At 41.0% G+C, this 22,418-nt stretch overlaps 1 protein-coding gene across 1 annotated transcript in view; it reads left to right on the plus strand.

Moving 5' to 3' along the window:
- Positions 1 to 22,418, plus strand: part of UST (uronyl 2-sulfotransferase) — a 166,402-nt gene that overhangs the window by 31,157 nt on the left and 112,827 nt on the right. The gene's annotated exons all lie outside the window — the stretch shown is intronic.

Genomic DNA, 22,418 nt, shown 5'->3' on the forward strand with positions numbered 1-22,418 from the left:
TTTTCCCTCTTGGAGTTTTCCAAGGTTGCCAAAGTACCCTGAGTGTTTTATTGCAAAGGAAAGCTTTCTGATGTTTTCTTGTGTGGGAAATAGGCAGTGTTTCCCCCTGAATTTAGAGGTAGGGGGAGAACTAGGGTGAGTTTTGTGCTGGGGCAAGAAAGACTTGCAAACAGGTCCTGTGCAAGATTGGCCTAAATCACCCTAATCGAGGTGTAGCCTGGAGTGGCTGTATCAGCTTTTGTTCCTCCTGTTGAATTAAGCAATTGATAACATTGCAATGGGCTTGGAAATGTTACTTGTAAAGTAACATCTACTGTTTGAAAACCTTCTAAAATACCTGAAGTATATTGGTTTTGCTTTCCTGCAGCAATTGTTTCTCTTAAAAGACAAAAAGGTGGTCTAGGTGCTGAGGAGTGAGCAAAGTGTTTTGAAATACCTAAGCAATCTGCTCAGTGCTGCTGAAACTGAGCTGTGGGTTTGTCCGGTCAGTGTCATAGTCCTGAACAGGCGGTTAGAGCAGCCGGTGACTTTGTTAGGAAGTCAGGGTTTTTGTTGGGAAGCCATTTTGAAAGTAGTAGTAGCTTACGTGAACGATTGGTATTTCTAATGTGATCATGGATACATAGGAAAACAAATGTCACACAAATGTGTTTTGGAAGGTACAGAATTCTTTGTGAGAACCTAATTGCAATGGGACCTGTACATACATCCGGTGTGATGGATAGCACTTGGTGTATTTAGCCTCTGGAAATCCAGTCCTCATTTGCCAGGAGTTCCAGTGAGTGGGTTCCCACTTCAGTTTTGTACTTTCCTCCTCCCTCATGAGGGCTGGAGTGGATTTGGGTTTTGTTTTAGTCTGATGCCTTGGGTTTTGATTATTTTTGCCTTCATGTTCTGCTGCTGCAGTGCAGTGGAGCCCCATGCCAGGACTCCCTCTAAGAGGCTGAGGCAGAGTAAAGCCGGTCCACACAGCAGAGAGAGCATAGTGTGTATTATTACCATGGGCACCTTATTCTTACTGGTTGTCGTCTTAACTGTTGCTGTGCACGGATGGCCATCGAGCACCTGCTTCGAACAGAATGGGTGGCGGATTGAGATTCAAAGTGGAATAGAAATCAGAGGCACAATTCTGCCATGCGGTGAGCTTCCTTAGTGCTGGTGAGTTTTGATGACACTCCTGGGCAAATGTATTTCTGTGAAAACTGGCTTAATATGTATAATATGTAGTTGCCCTTGTTAAGCAATGCAGGAGAGGCCAGCCATCTTCTATCTGAAATTCTTAATTTTATTCTAGCCTGAAACTGATAGAGCTAAACAAGCTGTGAAAAATGACAGTGTCATTTTGAAGTTGCGTTGAAGTAGAATTCCACTAACTTTCACGATACTTCTCTAAGTTCAGAGCTGAGGGGAGTAAAGGTGCTACAGTTCCTCCCTAAGTAACCCCACTGACACTCTTCTCACTTGGTACAGCACTGAACGACAAGGGAGCTTCTTGCCTCTTCCCCTAACCTTATGAAAAATATCATTTATTTCCAAATAATGTGTCTTTGCTTTATAATACAGTAGGAAATTTGGTTAATGCTTTAGACGTTAACAGTTCATCCTTTTTGATAGGCCTGAAATTGGCCTGTTAATAATTAAGATGCAGTAGGATATCAAGAAATTGAACAGTGGCAGTCCTTTCTCAGGGAGTGTCATGAGGAAGCATTGCTCAAAATGTGTGGTATGGTTCACGGAAAACAGTAACTGGCAAAATACTTAGTCTAGAGACTTTTTCCTCTGCTAAGTCAGTAGAAACAATGAAGAGCCCTATATTTTTCCCTTGGTTTTGCTTAGAGGGTTTAATGGGGAGTGATATCAACTGATTGTGTTACGTATCAGAACTTCAGGAATACAAGACAGGAGATGGCTCCACAACCTAAACCCTAAGAACCAGGGAGAGTCACTGTTCTACTAATTAACCAATTGGTAGGGCAGACAGAGGAAAACGGTGGGGTTTTTTGATTGCATTTAGTTTCATATCCCAACGCACAAGTTAGAAGGCCAAACTGAAGAAGGTTGCAGAGCAAACAACTCCATCTATATGCATCTTTCAGGGTGCATCTGAATCAAAACCTGTTGCTATCTTTAATGCTTAAGGTTAACAAAAATGACTGAAATAGTAGGAAATTCAGGATAAGATCTGCTGGTTTTTAGATTTTGTGTTGTCATGTGTATGCCATATAACTCTGATGATTGGATACATCTCAAACCCAACACGTATGGGTTTTGAGGAATTGCCAAGATAGACTTCCTTATGGCGTGGTGACTGACTGTGCAGTTTTAGCTCACTAGTTCGGTGAGATCAGGATTTCTTATAAGTTCTGCATGTGTACTCAGTATTTGTCTTCTCCAGGATCTCAGACATCTTGTTTTATTTGCTCTGCAGCTTGTCTGTAACCCCATTATTTAGCCCACAGGGTCATTAGGGTGCTATACTGAATGGTATTTCCTGGCTTGCTCTCATGAAGCACGTGCACGCCTCAGTAAGACTTAAGCCGTCTACCACTGGTAGCTCTTTATGATGAGGTAAACAAGTACTTTATCTCTCAGGTAGTCATTAATTGCTATTACTTGTGTATTTGTTAAGAGAAGACTTGCTTTTTGCATATGTCAGGTGTTACTTCCTGAAAGCCTGCAGCACAGCACAAAGGTTTGATGTGAGAAATGCCGGTCAAAATGGCCAAAGCTCTTTTAGTTTCCAAGCAACTGGAAATGGGACCTTGCAACAGGAGGTGAGTGCTGCCGTTGGTAGCAGGCATAGCTATCACATCTGTCCCCAGCTGCCATTGCTGCAGGGCTGAGAGAGACCAACCAAAGGGCACGTGCCAGCCTCCTCCGCTCAGACACAAGTGGTGGTAGGAGGCCACCACACCTGTAGGTACGTGGAGATAGATGTCAGTGCCTGGTGACAGCAGGCATTCCCTGCATATCAGACCAGGGCAGCAGGAGCGTGTTGCCGGACAAGGCCATCATGTGGCAGTGGAGCATGCCCCGGTACGCTCTGGCTCTGTAGTATTTGAGCCCAGGTTTCTGGCCCACCATCAGGCTCTTTCTGTTTCCAGGCAAGGTTTGCTATCTGCACCACCCACTGGGGGTCACAGAAGTATCCACAGTTCCATGCTTTTGTGTTGTCATCGGTGCATATTTTGTCAAAATCTAGAAATTAGTATGTTTAAGTATTTTCTTGCTTTCCGCAAGCTTTATGGCTAGTTCTGATGACGTTCATCATTTATTACAAGAGGAATTTGTCAACATGAGGGTGGTTCAGCAGATGCATGAAAAAAATGCTGTTTTGAAGAAAGAACTTCTAATGGAAATGGAATGTGAAAAAGAACTACCGGAGACCTCTGGAAAAAACGTTGTTCTTGTTTCTGGTACTAGCAGAGCTTCAGGATTTAAAGGTCTGCCAGCAGATCAGTGAGGAAATGGTGCTTGCAGGGGCATGTACTAACGTTTGGAGAGGTTTTGATGTGAAATTGCTAGTTCAGATTCACTTAATCAGTATTTAAGAATAATATGAAAGATAAAATCTATGATACTTAAATACAAAGGGGGAACTGAAAGACCTAAAAGCCTTCTAAAAACTATCTTTGTTTTTTATGTGTTGAAAGGGCAAATGCTAAGTATTTGTATTTCTTGCATGATTTTGAAAGCTAAGCCCAGGCAAGGGCAGGAGGCACCTCTGCACTTCTGTGTACATCTGTGTAAATCACCATGATAGTGTTGGAAATTGCCGCTACTTACAGAGAGAAAAAAAAGAGGGTGTGTGTGTGTAATTAAATACAAAAAATAAGGTTCATTGGGGTTTAGGATGCTAGCCTTTTTGGCTATGTCCAGTCAAATGTTTCCTTCATAAGAAAGACAGACTCTTCAAAACCTGTGAAGATAAATTCTGCAGTTAGATATAGATATATATATGAGGGGAAAGCATATCCAATCCTCCTGTAAGACAGTGTTTTCATACAAAATATGCCCGTATGATGACCAAAGATTATAACAGATTTTGTAAGAAATCACACTTTAACTTCTGCTGCTGTAGACTTTTTTTTTTTAAATAGATGTGCTATTTCATCTCAGAAATACTTAATGACTGTGACTGACATGAGGTATAGTTCAATAGCTATTGACAAAATAGCAGTTTTAAACTATAGCTAATATTAACTTGCTACACAGATAACATTGCTGGTGTCTAGTTAGAATCAGTCGGTACCCGTTGTCTTTTTGACTAAAATATTTAATGTTAAGGACTGTGTCTGTGACCAAATGGAAATTAGTCCCAACCCATGGGTCAAAGGCAAAATTTTTGAAGACTAGTCCTGAAAACGAGTTGGACAAGTAATGCTTGTAAACTCTATTTAATGAAGTGTTGTCCTGTTTAGCTTTTCTTGGCTATTACTGTTGCCAGTATCAAGTATAGTCATTTAAGGAATAAAATTTGTTTTGGTTGTTAAAATCTGAAAAATCTGCTCAAGCTTGAAGAGGTAGACTGGTGTGTTATATGCGTAAATATCTTAATTTTGGCCTAAACAGCAGTCATTACATTGCTAGTATAATGTTTGTGCCATCCAGATTTAGGATCTTTGCAAATACTTAAATACATAAAACTACTCAATTGCATAGGTCAGTATTCGAATTTAAGCTTATGTTCTATATAATTTCCTTTTTCTATGTATCAACATGACCTTTAGACTGATGCTGTGGTAAAAAAGGAACGATTTGCTCCTGGTAACATGAGCAGGAGAACAGTGAGATGACATTTATCTCTGTGCATAGTATAGTTTTGAGCAGCCACATTTTTTAGAGGGAAAAAACAAATTGGAGAGTACTGGGGAGAAAAAAACACAAAAATTGAGGGCTGTAAAAAATACCTTACAATGTAAAAGTTAATATGGGTTTAGCATGAAGAAAACTGGGCCATAATTTGATCACAGTGGTCAAGTACCTTTACAGAGAGAAAATACCAAGGAAATGACAGTACATGAGAAAGTCATAACAGGAAGCAATAGCTGGAAGCTGCAGTCAGATAAATTTGAGTTGGAAACGGCAGTGGTAATGCGATAATGTGGAGAACTGGGGACAACCATAAGACATGTGAAGAGAAAAATCTGTTGTGAAGAATCTGGCTGTAACAAGGTCAGTATCAGTAGCCAGTTCTTCGTTGAAATTTGTATTCTGAGAAATATTTTGGCTTTCCTATACTGTTTTTGTAGTCGATATGGAAAAACCCCACATTTTTTAATTAAGGGAGGAGAAAAATGTTCTGGGAGGTAATAAAAAATGTAGGACAAACATTTCTTGTGGCAAGGACTCAGATGTCTTTTCTAAAAAAAAAAAAAATTCTGCTAATTTCTTTGGCGAATGCTAGAGTTGTAATACTCAGCACTCCAAAAATAAGTCAGTATTTTACAACCTCATCATGGTGCTTTCATTTTGAAATAAGTGGCTGTTACAGTCTTTTTTTGGACTTGAGCTGTTTTGAGCAGTATCAACTGTTTCTGTCTTCAAAAATGGCAGCTCTGAAAGCAAGTGGACACTGTAAATACTTTGTAAATAGTCTCCAGGTGGGAGAACTGGGCAGTAATTAAGGGATAAAATTTTCTAACCTGTTGTACAGGACTGTGGTGCAAGAATAACCTCTTCTGGGCTTTGGGAGGGGAGAGAAGGAAGATGCTTTCTGATTTCAGGGAAGAATAGAAACTTTATGCAGCATTTTTGGCCATGTTTGTTCACTCTGTGTACTTTGCCCAGGGGTTAATCTCTGTGCTTGAGCTGAATACTTGTCCCTTTACAAACTATGGGTGCTGTGAGGCTTGGTGTCATGAACACCTGTGGGTAATAGCTTACTCATGACACAGCTTTGAACAAGTAACTTTTGTGGGAGCCAGGGAGAGAATTGCTTCTGGTCTCTAACAGGCTTTGTCTCCAGCAGACCTGCAAAGTTGTCATGGAAAGGAGTTCCCTGTGAGCTCCGGGAACAAGCTGTGTGAATTTTCACTGAGCAAGTTTTTCAACAAGAATGGTTTCCTAGCTGGTGTTTGTCCCACACGATCCCCCTTCAAGATCATGATCCCTTTTGACTGCAAAGGAGGAGGAAAGGTTGCGAGTGTAACATGACAGGAGATACAGAGGCAAGGGAGGATACTTCACTGAGCCCAAACCTGATGGAGCCGGGCTGCGTTTTGCAGATACAGGCAGAGAGAGGAATCCGTCTTGGGGAGGAGGCAGTGAGAGGCAGGGATGCTGGCAGAGGTGCTGTGGAGCACGTCCAGCAAGTGAGGGCTGCTTTTGGCCATGCCAGCCAGCCAGGTCTTGGAGCTGACAGTGGCAGTGAAGTGGGACTGTCCCAGGAGCGGAGCCAAGTGACCAGCGAAATAATCATAGCTATTCCTGGGAAACTTTTGTACATGCCAGGAGAAAGCTTTCCTTGTGCTTTTCTTGGATCTCTGTCTTGAGCTTTTTGTAGAAAACAGCAAGAGGGTTAGCATCAGATTAAATTTGGAGTTTGACCTCCTGAAAAAGTGAAGTTGGAAATCAAAAAGCAAAGCATCTGAGTTCTTGTGGTTTAAGAGCAGATGCCCACTTTAATATTAATGTACATCCCCAAAACACTACCTATTTCCAAACAATTCTAAACCAGTGCCCCATACCAACATCACTGTTGCTGCCCTGTTTCTGTATTGACCTTGCAATACTTGGGCTCTCTTCAAATGGATGGCAATATGTTTTGAACAACAGGACTGAAAATGCTGAGTGATTTTTTGTTTGTCTTATATTCCTTAGTGTAGTATAGCAGAAAAAGTAAATGTAGGAGACTAGCCCTCTGTCCTAACTGAATAATCCCAGCTGCTGCTCTTCAGTATTATGGTTAGTCCTACGCTTTCACGTGTCAGGAGTAACCTGCATTGCTCAGCATTACCAGTGTTAGCTGTGAGCTGGTAATCTGCATGAGGACTAGAAGAGTGCTTTTGCTTGGGTTCACCACCAGAATGTCACTAAACCAGCCAATTTTATATCTAGAATGGTTATAGAAAAACAAACATACTTGTTCTTATCAATGTGTTAAGTCAGATGTGATAGGTAACAATTTGGAAAGGAATGTTTTGTCATTTGAAACTGTGTGACCTGAGGCAAAGAAATTATTTTTCTGAACTTAGAGATGACAGTTGCTTCTCACACAAACACCCCAAAAGAAATGATCTAGTGTCTCTTTGCGGCTTTACATGGGAGAGCTAATGGTGTTCTGTTGTAGTATTTGATCATCTCATTCGAACGCACATGCTTTGGTTACAGAGAACATGGACTAGTTTCTCAAATTTTGCATCTATTTTGAAACTGACATTTGCTGCTTTGGAGAAAAAGTAATTCCTTAAAATTGGAGTTGGATTTACCATGCCTGATAGGTATTGTGATATTGTTGTGTGGTTTTCATATTTTTAATGTGGAATTTGTGACGTATTTACAATTTCACAGAGGACTCGCAGGTCACAAGATGCACATCCCCACCCTTCTAATAACCCAGCCTTTTATTCCCATAAAGCTAGAGATCTAACAGGATGACCAGTTTATTAATCCATGGAAACTTGCCATGTTAAAGCTGGAGGAAAGATAGGCATAAATGCCTGCTTTTAAATAGTGGGACACTACAAAGGAGGCTGGATTTCGTTATTTTTATTGGTCGGTATAGAGACAACAAAAGAAGCTAATGGGCTCAAGCTGTGCTAAGAAAAGTATTCATGTGGACAGTGCTGGAAGGCTCCTTGCTCTCACCCTCTGCTTGCTGAGATCTGTACTTCTGTCTCAACTCTTAGTTTTGAACAAAGACTTCTGGAAAAGTAGGTGGATCTGGTATAAACAAACCTTTTGGTATATTTTTGTCAGATATTAGAAAGGAGAATGGTGATACTTTTTATAAGAAAAGAATAGTCATGGCTCCTGTGCAAGGCACAGCGGCCTGAGACACCTCTGTACATACAGCCTCTGGAAGAGGAAGGATCTCATGATGCAGCATATTATATAGCACGTCAGACAGGGTAGCACCCCTATAAGAGGCTGGGAGAAAAGTCTATTGTGATCTGTTAACAAACTAATCAGTGTCTGAAGATGCCTAAAACTGATGTTTTATGTATATTGAATGGCTTGACTATATCAGCAGCTAAAATCCACATCCCCTCCCCAAACTGCTTCTCTCTTTCATTGGTAGTAGCAGCCTGCCTCCATTTGAATATATTTTAGCAAGACTACTGCGTCTTCCTCCCGTGGTCTGTGCCTAATACTGCTGTGTGTGTTTGTTGGTGTGCAGGATTTCATGATTTCCAGTGCATGTTCTTGCAGACCTAATAGACCACTCTGCTCCTCGGTGTCTGGTAACAGTGGCACTCTGTCCCGGGCAGGATTTGGATCATGGCAGGTTTTGAGGGGGCAGTTGTATAAGTTTGGGTGGTCATTCACACCCCTTAAAGGAAAGCAATGGAAGTTTCCTGTAGGTCAAGTCCAGCCTATAGGTTGCCTATGAGACATACTTCGAATAAAAGTTGGAAGGCTGACACCAGGGCTTTGCTTCCAGAGAAACCTAAATTGTCATGAGTGACAGAAAGAAGTTACTATTTCTGTGTTATTGCATCGGAACTTTCTGTGTATCAATCTCTGCATATCAGGTGCAAAACAGTATCTGGAAATATTATGCAAAAGAAGAACTTTTAATTACATGCATTTTTCAAGTTTACTGATTTGTTTGAGTGGCCTTTATATTACCAGGAACGAAAAGAACCTTAATCTGTCTTCTGAAGTCATTAAAATAAGACAGTTGGGAACAAATTAGCACATCATCTATATGCTCAAAACTTTGAAGATAAACAGCTACTGAATTTCAGAATATATGAATTATTAATGGCATGACTGTTGCACATCTCACTGCAGTATTTCAATGTGATCACATTCCATGTTTATTTTGCAGCTTTTCCTAAGGAGCTATTCAAAACTTGGGTTATGCTTTTATTGTCCCGTGATCCTGACATTGAGCAATAATTAGTTCACATAGTTAAATTTTCGGTACTTAAAAATAACAGAACAAAACCACTAAAAAAAAAAATAATGCAACCCCCCAAACAAAACTTCTGTTAATTGAATTCAGATGTCTTGTCTGGAGAACATTCAATTAAACACAAAAATAGGATACTGTTCGGTTCAGCAGAAAGGGTTGGGTTTTTTTTGCTTTAATTTCTTTGTTTCTAGTTGTATAATTGTGTTTCTTATGTGTATTGAAAACTGCCTGGATAGTGCAGTATCAAGCTTTTGTCTGAATCTATTGTCTTGCTTTCCTTTTTTCTGCTCAGTAAAAAAACAAGTTGTGTTTCCAGCTGTGATTTCTAAGTCTACCTTGAGAGTCTGTTTTGAAAAAGATATTCACTGTTTTTACAGTCTTTATAAGTTGTAAGACTTTAGAAGCAAAGTGCTCAAAATAAAAATTCACTTTAACCTTGTTTCTAACGTGACGATGCAGAAATGATCACATGAAAATAATGGCTTGGCCAGGGGAAGAAGGTGGGTGAAAGTGGGTGTGTTTAGTTGTAATAGTGCTGTGTGTAGCTGCAGATGTCTGATAGTTAAAATATCGGTGGTGTTTCCCTCATTTTCATGAAAATTAGTCACTTTCTTAATTAGTTGTTCTGTTGTCAACCTGGGAGGGTAACGAGAGCAGGAGATCTCCTGTGCCCACCCAGGCAGTCACTGGGCAGGCAGTGTTCTGTGCCATCAGGACCACTGCCAAGGACCAGGGAAGGAAAACCAGGAGACGGCGTATATTGAAAGTGTCAGTGATAGATGCCAACGAGCCAAGAAGAGAAACTGAAGAGTAGGTGCAGCACTCTGTTGCATCAGAGATGCAGAGAGGCAGGCTGCCCTTGTCTTCATCAGGTGCCAGTGTCAGACTGGTCCCAAATGAGGCAGAAGGTGGCAGGGTGGGAGAGGAAGGCCTCCCGCCAGCAGCACCAGTGCCTGCTGTGGACCAGCATTCATTCTTGCCTGTACAGCAGGCGCTCCGGTGGGCAGCTCAGGTCAATGTGCTTGCAGGTGAGATTTGCAAACTGAGCGTTCCTAGTCTTCTGGACACTGAAAGGAAAATGTTTCGGTCAGCTTTCTGGAAGCTTTATAGTGCGCAAATGACACCAGCTGTGGTTCGGGCAGGATGCTTGTCTGCCCTGTGCATGGGGAGACTGTTTTATGGGCTGCTCTGTAACTCCAGCAGCCACATGTGGGTATGTGTGTTGTATGCTTGCTAACGCTCTTCTGTGGCATGTGTACCTTGGCCTGTCCCACTAGCAAGAGGGCTTGTTGCCCTGAAGAGCCTTCCTCAAGATTAATTACTGCTGTGGCTGCCTATGTGGCCACAGCAAACTTACCATGGCCGCAGTTCTGGGATTTGCTGTAGGGCTGCATTGCCTCCGTGTGAGGCAGGGATTGCTGCCGTCTGCCCACAGGCGTGGGGAGCTTTAGGGTTTTCATGGTGGCCTTGCACAAGAGTTCCTTGTGGCCAGGCTTGCAAAATGCTGCTGTGGGGCTGCCAGCCGGGGCCCTGCGGGGTTCAGCTCGTGCAGGAGCCTGCAGGGAAGCTCTAACAGCCCCTTGGGAGAAGAGCGTGGTGGCTCAGCCCAGCCGGGGATTTCAGCCTCTGTGTGGAGCAGAGTAGCAGCTGAAGTGCCAACGGGACCGTAGGGCTGAATCGGTGCCCACCTGGCCCAAGTGGTACACTTGCCATGACCTGCGGCAAGAGGCTGTCAGGAGGTTTAGTTTGGTTTGTATTGCAAGTGCTTGAGCGAAAGCTGTCATCATTAAATATTGCATGGTTGTGATTGTGGTTCAGGGTGCTTTTTTTGTTGTTATTGCATTAAAATGGCATTCCTAACACTTTAAGAAGGTACAGGATTGTCATGGTTAAAGTGTTCGTAGGAAATGTAAACATATGATGGAGTATACTTGAAGAGCAATTTAGCTGGCCTTCTGTTCAATTTGGCAAAATCTCAAATAGCATTGAGTGGTCGGGGGTTATTCATCTGTCACTTGGAATGTTTTCTCTGTCTGTACTCTTTTCCCCTGTTGTTGCTGATCAGGTGGGTGACCAAACCGGGAGGAGTTTAGGAAGAAGCGGATCAGCAGCAGTAGCATAGTTGTCCTGCTGTTTGGTACTAGATGTTCTCACCATACCAGAAGTAGTATTTTATTTTTTTAAAGTATTTTACAGAATGGGGATTTCTGCTAAAGTAAAAGCAAGAGATGAAATGGAAATGTGAATGTACTTCAGTTTTTCTAAAAGCAGTGGTAGGAAGAGAAAGCAAACAGTTTCAGTTTCCATAGAAACAAAGAGAAAAAATAATTTCTCAAAACGTCTTGTAATTCCTGTTTCTCCTTTCTTGCTTTAATACTTAATCAGAAGTCTCCAAAGTAATCAGCTTATCAGAGGGTCCTAATTCCAAAATGCATGGTTTCAATTCAGAGCTACTAGAAATGAAAATACAGTAAAGAATTGTATCTCTGTGAATGATTTCATACATGCCACATTAGTTTTGGAGCATGCAAAGATGCATTTGCTGATTTGGTCATAAATTAATTCAAGCTGAAAAACACCATCGTATTTAGTGTCACAAAGTTTGCTATCACCCATAAAAACATTACTGTTCAAGTGCTTTACACAGGGCATGGAGAAGCCAGAGGGCAACTGCTGCACACTGGCTGCACACTGGGAGCAACACTCTTGCTGCAGTGGTTCAGTGCTCAGAGGTTGTGCTGAAAGCCACTCATGGAGTGGGTGGTGCAACACTTCCCAGTCCTGCTCAGAAGCAAAAGTGGCACTGCTGAGGTACAGCTTGGGTCCAGCTGCTGCAGCTGGGTGAGGTGGAGGGAGGCTGCTGCCAGCGCATCAGCCTGGGCGCTGCAGGGTGACACAGCAGCTCGATGATGCAGGTGCCACATTTGTGCCCAGTTACAGCTCAGGGCAGGTTTGCAGAAGGCAGAGATGACCATGTGTCGGTTGTTGTGATGCTGTCTTGCTGTGGTGAGGATGCTGCTGGTTTGGAATAGGGTCTGGTCGCTGGATGCGATCTTGTGTCATTTAGGGTGTGCTAGAGTGCAACACTGCAATTACAATCAGAAACCTGATGTTGTTGTATGGAAGCAAATTTTCTTTGCTTCATTTAACCTGCACTTTCCATTAGCACATATTCTTTATTGATAAGAATAGTAGTAATTAGTATAAAATTTTCCCATATAAAATGGTGCTAAGCTGTAATGGCATATGTACACATTCAGGAAGGTGTCTCAAGGATCAGTACTCTGGTTTCGTGCAATGTCTGCTTTAATGCTTAGAAAGTGGAGAGTGTAGTTTTGATTATATTTGCAGATGATTCTGAAGTAAAGATACTGTAAAAACCAGTAAAGGCAGAGATATATTTCAGAACAATCTAAAAAATTAAGTTGACAGTAAATAATAGATCAGTCATGGGAAAATATGGAACTGACATAATTGCAGAAAAATAGTTAAAATGTCAAAATTGCATAATGTTCTGAAGTACTAAATAGCATACTAACAACGGAAGTCAAGTCAAAAACAGGTTGTGTGCCAGATTGCAAAGAAATAAAAAAGACTATAATTTCAGCTGTGTGAAAACTGTTATGTTAGACGTGAAGATATTCTTCCATTTGTAATGGCAGATATTTTCTAATCACTGAAGACATCATAACTGAGTTTCTGACATTTCTGTGCTGCCTTTTATGAGTTTCCTGAAAAGTTGAGCTGCATTCACTTCTGTACTGAAAACAAATTTTGAAACTAAAGTGCCGGTTTCTCTGTGATAGTTTTAACAGAAACCATAGCTTGGCCAGGATATTGGTCAGCAGCTGGGAGGAGTAAAACTGCTTTCCCTTTTGTGATCTTTGAGTGACTCAATTATTCCTAGATCTTGGTTATACTATGAAATCACATTTCCCAATCTACCCTAACTACTTCTGACATATGTTACTGTCCTATCCTGTCTGGGCAAAGCCATTGCTGACTAGATAGAGTAACATAAACGCGTTAAAGTTCTTGAAGCTTCAGAGTCACTTTTTATTGGGGTGTTGTGCACTTATGGGTGGATGCACGCACGCTTTGGAAAGGGTGCCTTGCCTGTCTGGTATTTTTGTATTAATATTGTCGGAATATTGCACAGAAAGTGAAGAATCGGAAACGGCCACTGTATAACAGCTCGGGTCTGTGCAGAAAATCGCTCTTTCCTTTAGAGGAGAAACTATTCTGCATAACCAAAACTTAAGTTGCTGGAAGTTTCCACTATTTCAGCACTGGCTTCCAGCAGAAATTATTTTAGAAGTTCATTTGGGTTCTCATGACCCAAGTATCTGTTCTATAGAACAGTTGAGAAATTAATATCAAGAACCCTTAGGTAAATGGTGGTTTTGTTTTGTTTTGTCTTTTTGTTAGTGGCTTTTTTCTGTTTTTCTTCTGGTTTGTGGCTAGAACACCATTATCTAATGTGATGATATAACCTATTTGCTTCTTGTGCATCATCTGCCTTAGCTCCAGCAATGGTGCTAATGTCATTCAATGTATTAGATTGGCTCTGTTGAATCCACAAGTTGGAGAAACAACTACAGAAGTCCAAAAATGCTTTCACAACTGTTCAGCTTATTACTATTTGTTTTCCTTTTTGCTTTTGGTAAAAGAGGAGAGGTATCCACCTGATGCTGTAATGTTTTGCTCCACATTCCTTGGGACTCATCTGCACTGCCCTTTTTCTGTGTTAGCTCCCACAGTAACTTTGAAAGTGTTTACATTCAAACATGTCCAAATTAAATGTCCAGAGAAGAACAACAAAACTGGTGAAGGCTCTAGAGCACAAGTCTTACAAGGAGCAGCTGAGGGAACTGGAATGTTTAGCCTGGAGAAAAGGAGGCTCAGGGGTGACCTTGTCGCTCTCTACAACTACCTGGAAGGAGGTTGTAGTGAGGTGGTTGTCAGTCTTTTCTCCCAAGCAACAGGTGATAGGATGAGAGGAAACAGCCTCAAGTTGTGCCAGGGGAGGTTTAGGTTGGATATTAGGAAAAATTTCTTCACCAAGAGTGTTCTCAATCATTGCAGCAGGCTGCCCAAGGAAGCAGTTGAGTCAGCGTCCCTGGAGATATTTAAAAGATGTGTAGACATGACATTTAGGGACATGGTTTAGTGGTGGACTTGGCAGCGTTAGGTTAACGGTTGGACTTGATGATCTTAAAGGTCTTTTCCAGTGTAAATGATTCTATGATTCTGTAGTCTAAGCCAAGGCTTGCAATTCCCAGGAGCAGTGGATGTTGGCAATTGTGAACAGTGTCCGTCAGACTCTGTAGATGTTTAACTTAAAAGAAGTGGTTCCACTGTTGCTGGTAGCACTCCCAGATTCAGCGGTGATGGTGGAAGAGGCTGGGGATGTGGCCCAGCCCCCTGAAGCAAGGCTGGCATTTTGCAAGGGATCTGGGCTTTTCCCTGGGTCCGTGTACCTGTAGCAGCCCAGCTGCCAGAGTGGCCCAGGAGGCTGCAGCGTAGGGCTGAGACTTCGCAATGTCAGTGATGAGGTGCTGATATTCGTGTTTCTGTTTGTTTGGTTTTTCTTCTCCTGGGGAATTCATAAGGAATGACTTCTGTTAGTTAATAGCTTTCAGTCGTGGTACTTAAAATTTGACTAAACATTCAGCAAGTGCCATGAGAATACATGGTGAAAATGTATCCTGTCATTCAGCTGTGTTATAAAAAGGGAGAATATGATCAAAGCTATGGGTTGTTGAGTGCTAGAAAGAAGGCGGCCCTGAAATCTTGCCCTCTTCGCCACCTTCAGTCAAGGATATGCTGAGCCTGCTGGCATCCTTCCCAGTCCAAGCAGAAATATAGTGGCTTAATAGGACATGATAAATCAAGTGCAGAGTGGCTTTTCTTGCCATGGAGATTGTATGTAGAATAATCTATAATTCCATTAGAATATAGACACACTTCTAAAATAGCGGATGAGGGGGAAGGAGAGAAGCAATGAATACATCAAAACAAAAAAGGATGTATGAGGGCAAAGCTGTCCTTCCCAGTTCTGATGCCGAGCTTTAGGCTTTTTGGTTTTATTCTGGGATGTGTGTGTGTGTGTGTGTGCGCGCGCACTGTTTTCCTGCTGCGATTCATGTGCCAGGCCATTTGCTTTAAAAAGAAAACAAAAGCAACCTAACTACCCTGGTTTCCACTCAGGGTGGTATGTGGGAGTTTCTGTCTTGCTGTGAAGTTGTGTAGTTCTATATAAGCCTTGTATGCTGCCTGGGCAAAATCCTGTTCGTGCTCAGTCACTGCATGTTCCAGCTGATGGTACCATAATTATGCCTCTTCCTTTATGTCTCCATGAACTAAAATGGCAGCATATTTCAGGGTTTCTTAGGAGCTAAATGCAATGCTTGTTTACGTCCCAAAGAAAGAATAAAAATTGTAAGAGTATGTTAAGTCCTGGACTTAATGAATAATAAACTCTTTGGGGTAATGGAAACTTGATGTGTTTTATTTGTCAGGTTAGTGAGTGCTGGGCCCTACATGAGCATGTCAGGAGGCTGTGTCTTATTTCCAAAGAGGTGCTAATCTGACAGCTCAATCCTGCAAGCGTTACTGGCATAAAATTTACTCCATCAGCTGCTCTCATGGCTTTCCAATAACAAGCATGCTAAAGGAACCTTTTGCAGGGCTTTTAGATCCGTTTACTTCTGTCAATGATTTGGATTTTATGATGACTCTGAAGAAGAATTGCTGTTAAGAGATGCTTGAGGTGACAGTTTTGCCTTACTTTAGGGAAGGATTGCGAAGAAGGGAGGAAAAATGCCTGGCATGGGAGTAGGAGCTCTGGGCCCAGTTGAGTCATTTGAAGCACTTTATTGCTTGTTCCTTGGCTGTGAACTCACATTTCAGCCTAAGTAAATACACTGGTGTCTTCTGAAATACGAATGTTGGCAATCCCAGTGCCATAGCATTTTGTCAAGGTTTCTATCCCAGTTTTACCTCCTTAGGGTCCCGGTTTTAGCTTCCTAATTTTCAGCAGTTTGGGCTGGTATATTTTCAGTGCCAGAAGTCTGTCTCAAGCCGATGTTTTGGGGTTTTTTTTCCCTTAACTATTTCTTTTAATTTGAGTAAAAAATAATGTACTATTTTTAAGACAGCAGCTAGGGGAATTACATTGTTTCTTAGTGTTTGACAAAAATAAATTCTGGAAGGTTCTTGGTTGGTAAATAATGTAATACGGTGGAAGCTGCTGTGGGAAACGAGAAGAAAACAGTGGAGACCTCTTAAACAGCTTGTGTAAAGTTGCAGTGGCAGCAGAGAGGAGGTATTTTCACAGCTGTATTTTGTTTGGAGTTTGGGGAGCTGAGTAGCTTAGGCTCTGGCTGACCATAGCATGAGAGCTGCTGATAGTGGATCCATAAGGATGTCAAGACCTGGAACAAAACGACTTGTGGTAGGAAGTCTGAGATGGATTTTTGAGGGCTAGAGAGGAAAGTAATGCCATGTCCTGACACGTGTCCCAAAGTCCAGAGTGTTGTCAGGCCAATGATGCTGAAGCCCTGAGCAATGTGCTACAACCGTTGCCGGTTACATTCGTAACAGGGTAGCAAATAGAGTGTGTCTGCTGCTGTGGCAGTGTGGTTCAGTCGCATGCACTTCTTTAAAGCGTGAAGGCTGCATTCAGATTGAGACAAATTTGGTGTTGGCGTTATAGTGATTTTTGGGGGTGTTTGCAATAGAATCCCTTTCCTTCAGGAGCTCATTGGAGGAAGAATTCAATATTCATCAGACAGTACCCTCTATCTTTGGATCAGAGGTCAAGACAATTCACAGAAGTGTTAAATTCTCCGTAACTATAGTCAGTGATGCAGGCACCATTCACGTAGTTGTCTGTCTGTCCTGATGATTTTTACACTGCAGACCATTGTTTCTGTGTTTGGAGACACTAGGCTTCTTAATTTTTAGGTACCTGGCTTCAGAAAAATCTGAGCACTTACCTCTGAAAATGGCCTCTTTCAAGATGCAAGTTATCCAGTCTGTTAGACGGCTTCAAAATATAAACTTTCAAAAAAATAAAAAATAAACCAACACAAAACCAAAACCCATGAGCAGCAAATGCTTCAATATGGGGAATGGGATTTGGTTTTGTTTCCGTGGTGGTTGTGTGAACACATGTCCATTATACATCTCCTGGGTAAAGACTGCCAGTCATGCTTAATGGGGCTCACTTAGAAGAAGTGAGTTTTGCAGTATGTTGCTGGTTGGGGAACTCAATAATTTAACTTCAGAATTACTGTACTTAGAGAACCTCTGTTGTAAAGGGACAGAAATCCCATGGGAAGAAAGACAAAGCCATAAGAAAATGAATGAGTGAGATCCGGATGATCTTGTTAAGAATGTTTTTACTTAAGGAGACATACAGTGCATAAGAGTAAACTGAGCAATAATTGTAAGTTAGTTAGTATTTAAGCTTCTAATACCCAAAACCCCACAACTCTATAAACTTCATAATAGGGAAGAAGATGGTACTTACGTCTTACATTTGTATAAGATGGTGGGGGTTTTTGTTCTTGCTTTCTTGGGTAGAAGAAAATGAGAAGAACCCATGTTTAGCAGTTAATGATGAACTTCTCGTAAAATCTTGTTAACAAGTGCTGTTGTTGGCAGTTAGATAACATTAAACAGTGGGCTGATTTAGCTCTAGAGGGTCCTCAGGCTTTCTTTTATGTAAAACAATAGGTAGTTCTCTTGATTAGATTTCTCTAGGTAAATTTCCCTATCGTTATTGGTGACCAATTGTCATCTTTCTGAGAAACGTAGAATCTAATACAGAATAAAGAGTGAAGAATTGCATTTTTTCATGTATCTGATTGTTAATTTTCAGTATGCTGTAATTTCTTTACTCTGTATCTCAGCCAAGCTCAATGGAAACTTGTAGAAATGAAATACTGTCGCTGAAATGACCCTGTGAAATGTTTAGAATTGCACCACTCTGCCTGCTGTATGAGTAGAACAAAAAGCCTATTCTCACCTTTCAGCAAAAGTTTAGAAGTATTGCCATAAAGCTCTGGCATTAAAAAAAGCATTATTACTCCTACAAAAAAAGACTGACAGGCATGTCTGAAAACAAACCTAGTAATGTAATGCAATAACACATTTAAGTTATACTGTCCCATAGTATAAGCTGATACAAATACCTTTTGTTTTAACTTTTTTGAACAATTTTTATTGGCTATAACTGTGTATTTATGTGTAGATAGAATTCTCTTAATGCATGTGTACACTGAGAAGCTGAATTTAGATAATGGCTACTATATTGCAATAGTCTACATGGCACAGATGTTTTTGATATATTTTAAGATGTCTCTTGTAAGAAGCATGGTCTACAGGAGGGCTGGTGAGTGGCAATTAGAGATCTATTGAACTACCACATCGTAGTGGTGACATCCTGATGTGGTTCGCCAAGCTAAATAAAACACAGGAAAATGATATAAAAAGAAAGAGCACGCCTAGGTAATTGTTACCAGTAGTGAATGTTTGCATCTCAGAGTTCATAAGCACGGTCAAAGCACCCAAGAGCAGTCCTAAATAAGTGAGTCAAAATGCATTTCAGACCTTCTTAGTACTTTCATTGAGTTGAACTCCTCACCAGTTAAGTTAGTAGTATATATAGAATGTGTAAATCTTTCTGGGGCAGGTGGAGAGCATGAGAGAAATAATGCCAATTTGAAGACTTCTGCTGAGGTTGATGAAATTTTGGATGGCTTGTGTGCTTGTATGACACTGCATACAGTGTCGTTGCCTTTTTGACATAAGAGTATTAATGCAGAACTCGTTATTGCTGACATCTTTTGCGATGCTGTCTTAGTCATTGGAAAGCTTAAGGCTGGCAGAATTAATAAATAAGTCTGAAAACTCTTCAAGTGTCTGCTGTCTTTCAAATGTTTTCACTCGGACTTCTGAAAATTGAAAGCATACTAAATGCTTGACAATTGATGACCAGATCTTTTCTGTTTACAATCTGGGAAAACCCCTCAGTATATATTTGTATTTACTGCTGGATGTGTGTGTCTCAAACCTGTAAGCCTTGTGTATTCGTTGTGGGTCTTGAGCTTCATTAAAAAAGACAGCATTAGATTTTGAAGAACAAAAGTTTTTATAAAAATACATTCAATTATTTTTTCATAGGGCTTCCTACAGAATGTTTATGAATCAATCTAAGAAATCAAGCACTTGTACAAAAATGGGTACGAATCTTGTTTAAGGTCATGAGAAATGAGGCAGAAGGCAGGGAAAGTAGTCTTTCTAGAAATCACAATGCTTGTGCTGGCCACTTGCGGTGCATTGCAGAAGAAGAAAATTCCTTCAGAAGTATTGAGTTCTGTTATCCATTCAGTGTACTAAAATTACTTATTTTTCAGTGAAAGCTGAAATCTGAGGTAGAGGATATGTATTGCAAGTGGGTAGAAGGACAGGAATGGGGTTAATCCCATCCTTTTACAGTTGCAGGAGACAAGAGGGTGCTGAAACGGAAAGGCAGGTTTAAGCCCAGACCAATGCTCTATGGTTGCTAAACCTTGCCTCCTGTCTTTAAATATGCAATTTCTATATAGGAGTTCCTAAAATACAAAACCTTTGCACTGAGAAATATTTCCATCACTCAGATGCATCTGTGTGAGACGGGGATAGAAAGAAGTTAAATTGTCTTCATGAACAGGAGCCAGTAGCTGGATAGTGTGAAAATTGAGCAGTTTGGCCAAAGTATTTATAGTAAGGGAAAATATTTCTATTAAATCATATTGAAGTCTAGAAAGCCATCTGAAGCTTTAGTATTTTTTGTAATAGAGATTAATAAAACTTTATGCTAATGTGTCATAAAGAAGAAATAGCTCATTTAGGCACAGTATGTTCCTTATCTGACCTACTTACATATTCTGTTCTGCAGTTACAGGCTTCTAACAGACCTTGGCAAGAAATGCTGCTTCCAGTTTTCTGCCTGTTAAGCCTTTTGAGGATTAGAAGCTAGTAGTGGTTAAACAGTTTGTAATTATTTTTTTTAACTTTATCTTCAGAGAAGAAAGCAATAGAAGGATAGCCACTTCTTAGATGGCATGCTCTTGCTTTTCAAGATGGATGTAAGTATAGAGAAGATTTTTACATGATTTTGTCATGGCACACCAAAAAGAAAAGGTAGGAGGAAAAGGAGACAGACTTGTAAAAAGGCTCTTTTATTATTATCAGACGTACTTTTTGAAATCAGATGGAAAGATAATGTGAACTGTGAAGAAAGTGGAAAACCATACAGACATACAGCTCAGTCCTGCAGGCTACCTCATATGGGAGTCCATTATCCTAAATGCAGCAGCCTCTGTAAAGAAGTGTGACAAAATCATAGCAACTGTATGACTTGACAGATGCTGTGAAAAACATGTGCAAGCAAAACTCATTTGGTTTTATCATGATAAAAATATGACTAATTCTTTAGCACTGTATGTGACCAATTGTCTGTGAAGCGTGTGCGTTTCTTCTCCACTCAAAAGGTTGCCTCTGAGGTCAGACCACAGACCTAGGCAGCTTCTGGGAAATGTGCCTCCAGGGACAGGAACTTCAAACCAAACGCCCAACAAACAACACATTCTGGATAGCATTTGCAGCATAGTACTTAATAATACTAATAGTAGTAATAAAAGTCTTCCTTGAATAACTGGTGACTTGCCAGCTGGATGTTTTCCAAAATGTGCTCGCTGACTTGCTGTTTTCCAAGATTTCCTGTGCAGGAGGAAAAAAGAGAGGTGTATCTGAAAATATCTACGTGAAAGCAGTGGACAAGAATAAAGCTTGCAAGTTGGGTTAAGTTTAAATAATAAAATCCTTGTCTCTGGAAAACTGTCATGCAAAAGACAGAGCTGATGTCTGGTATTGATGTAATGGGAAACTCATGAGACTGGTATCATCTGAGAAGGTGTCTGGTCAGACACACATTCCCTGCAGTTTGCAGCCTGAATGGTAGAGCAAAGTGAGCCTAAGGGACCTCGCACGCGGCAGGGTCTTCATTGAAGCTTCAGCACTATGTCCTCTGTCCAGCCCTCAACCTCACCTTTAAATGACCATCACTTTGCTGGGGAGAGCTTTGTGGAGAGAAGGTTTGTCTATGGAATTACACATGCGAAGCACAGGACTGCAGAGGGAGGTGCAGTGGACAGCATGTGCGTTGAAAGGGGAAGTGTCCTGGCCCTGCTGCCATCTTTTGTCCCACAGCGTTTCTTCCTATGTGCCTTGTGTTCTGTAGGATAGAGGTAAAAACGTTTTCTCTGATGAAGGTAAATGGCCTGCAAATATTCTCGCACCTATCTATCACTCAGGAGGAAAAGGGGGAAACAGTAACCCTAAGCCTTCTGAAGTGTCTTCATGTGACAGTCATTTAAAACAGACTTCTTGCCAAGCTAGTGAAACTCTCGCTGAACATTCAGCTGGAGTAGAAAGATCTTCCTGAAAAGTTTTCACAGAGCGCTCAAAGAGGTCCAAAGGCAAGAAGTGGTATTCACCTCCCATCATCTCTCCCTATGCTCTTTTCCTGCAATTTCCCCTTTGTTTCAGTTCTGCTCTTCTGATGATGTCGCCTGTATCGGAGTTAAAAATTTTATGCCTTTTTTTACTGAATTGCATCTTGTGTTTTCAGACTATTTCTTTAACTTGTAAGTATCTTTCTCTGTTTGCCCTGGAGTTTCAGCAGATGTCAAATCCCTTTGTTTGGTATTGTTACCAATTTTAATACTAGTGCTCTTTAATGCGTTTTTTCAAGTCGTGAATGAGACTATTGAGTGACAGGACTCAGAACACCCAGGGGAAGTTTACTTGACTAAAAAAATTTAAAAAATCGTTAAAAAGAAATAGGTCTGGAATAGGAGCTAGTTTAATTTGCCTGTTGGTTCTAAAGCAGCATGGCAACACCTGGGTTGTTCTTGGCAGATGCCTGCCTAATCTGCCCTTGGAGATCTCCAGTAGTGGCCAGTCCTCATACCCCTGACGTACTGCAACATTTTTCTGTTTCCAGTTTAAGAGTGTTGGGTTTTGTTATCTACTTTCAGAGTACTCTCTGATCCTTTTTGTGTTCAGCCATAGTAATTTGACAGTTTCCACTATTCTTTTTATGTTAACCAGTTAGGAAATCAAGTAGGAGACCAGTCTTTATGGTTTCAGTGAGTGGCAGTTTATCTGTCAAACTGTGAGCTCTTCCCAAATTGCCCCTTAAATTTTGAACAGCTCAGTTTGTAGTTGCCTAGGTTTAAGTATTGCTTGATCATACATTTTGGGAGAATATTTCCCAGGAATA

The sequence above is a fragment of the Falco biarmicus genome, chromosome 6 (assembly GCF_023638135.1).
Source record: "Falco biarmicus isolate bFalBia1 chromosome 6, bFalBia1.pri, whole genome shotgun sequence".
In the NCBI taxonomy this organism is placed as follows: Eukaryota; Metazoa; Chordata; class Aves; order Falconiformes; family Falconidae; genus Falco; species Falco biarmicus.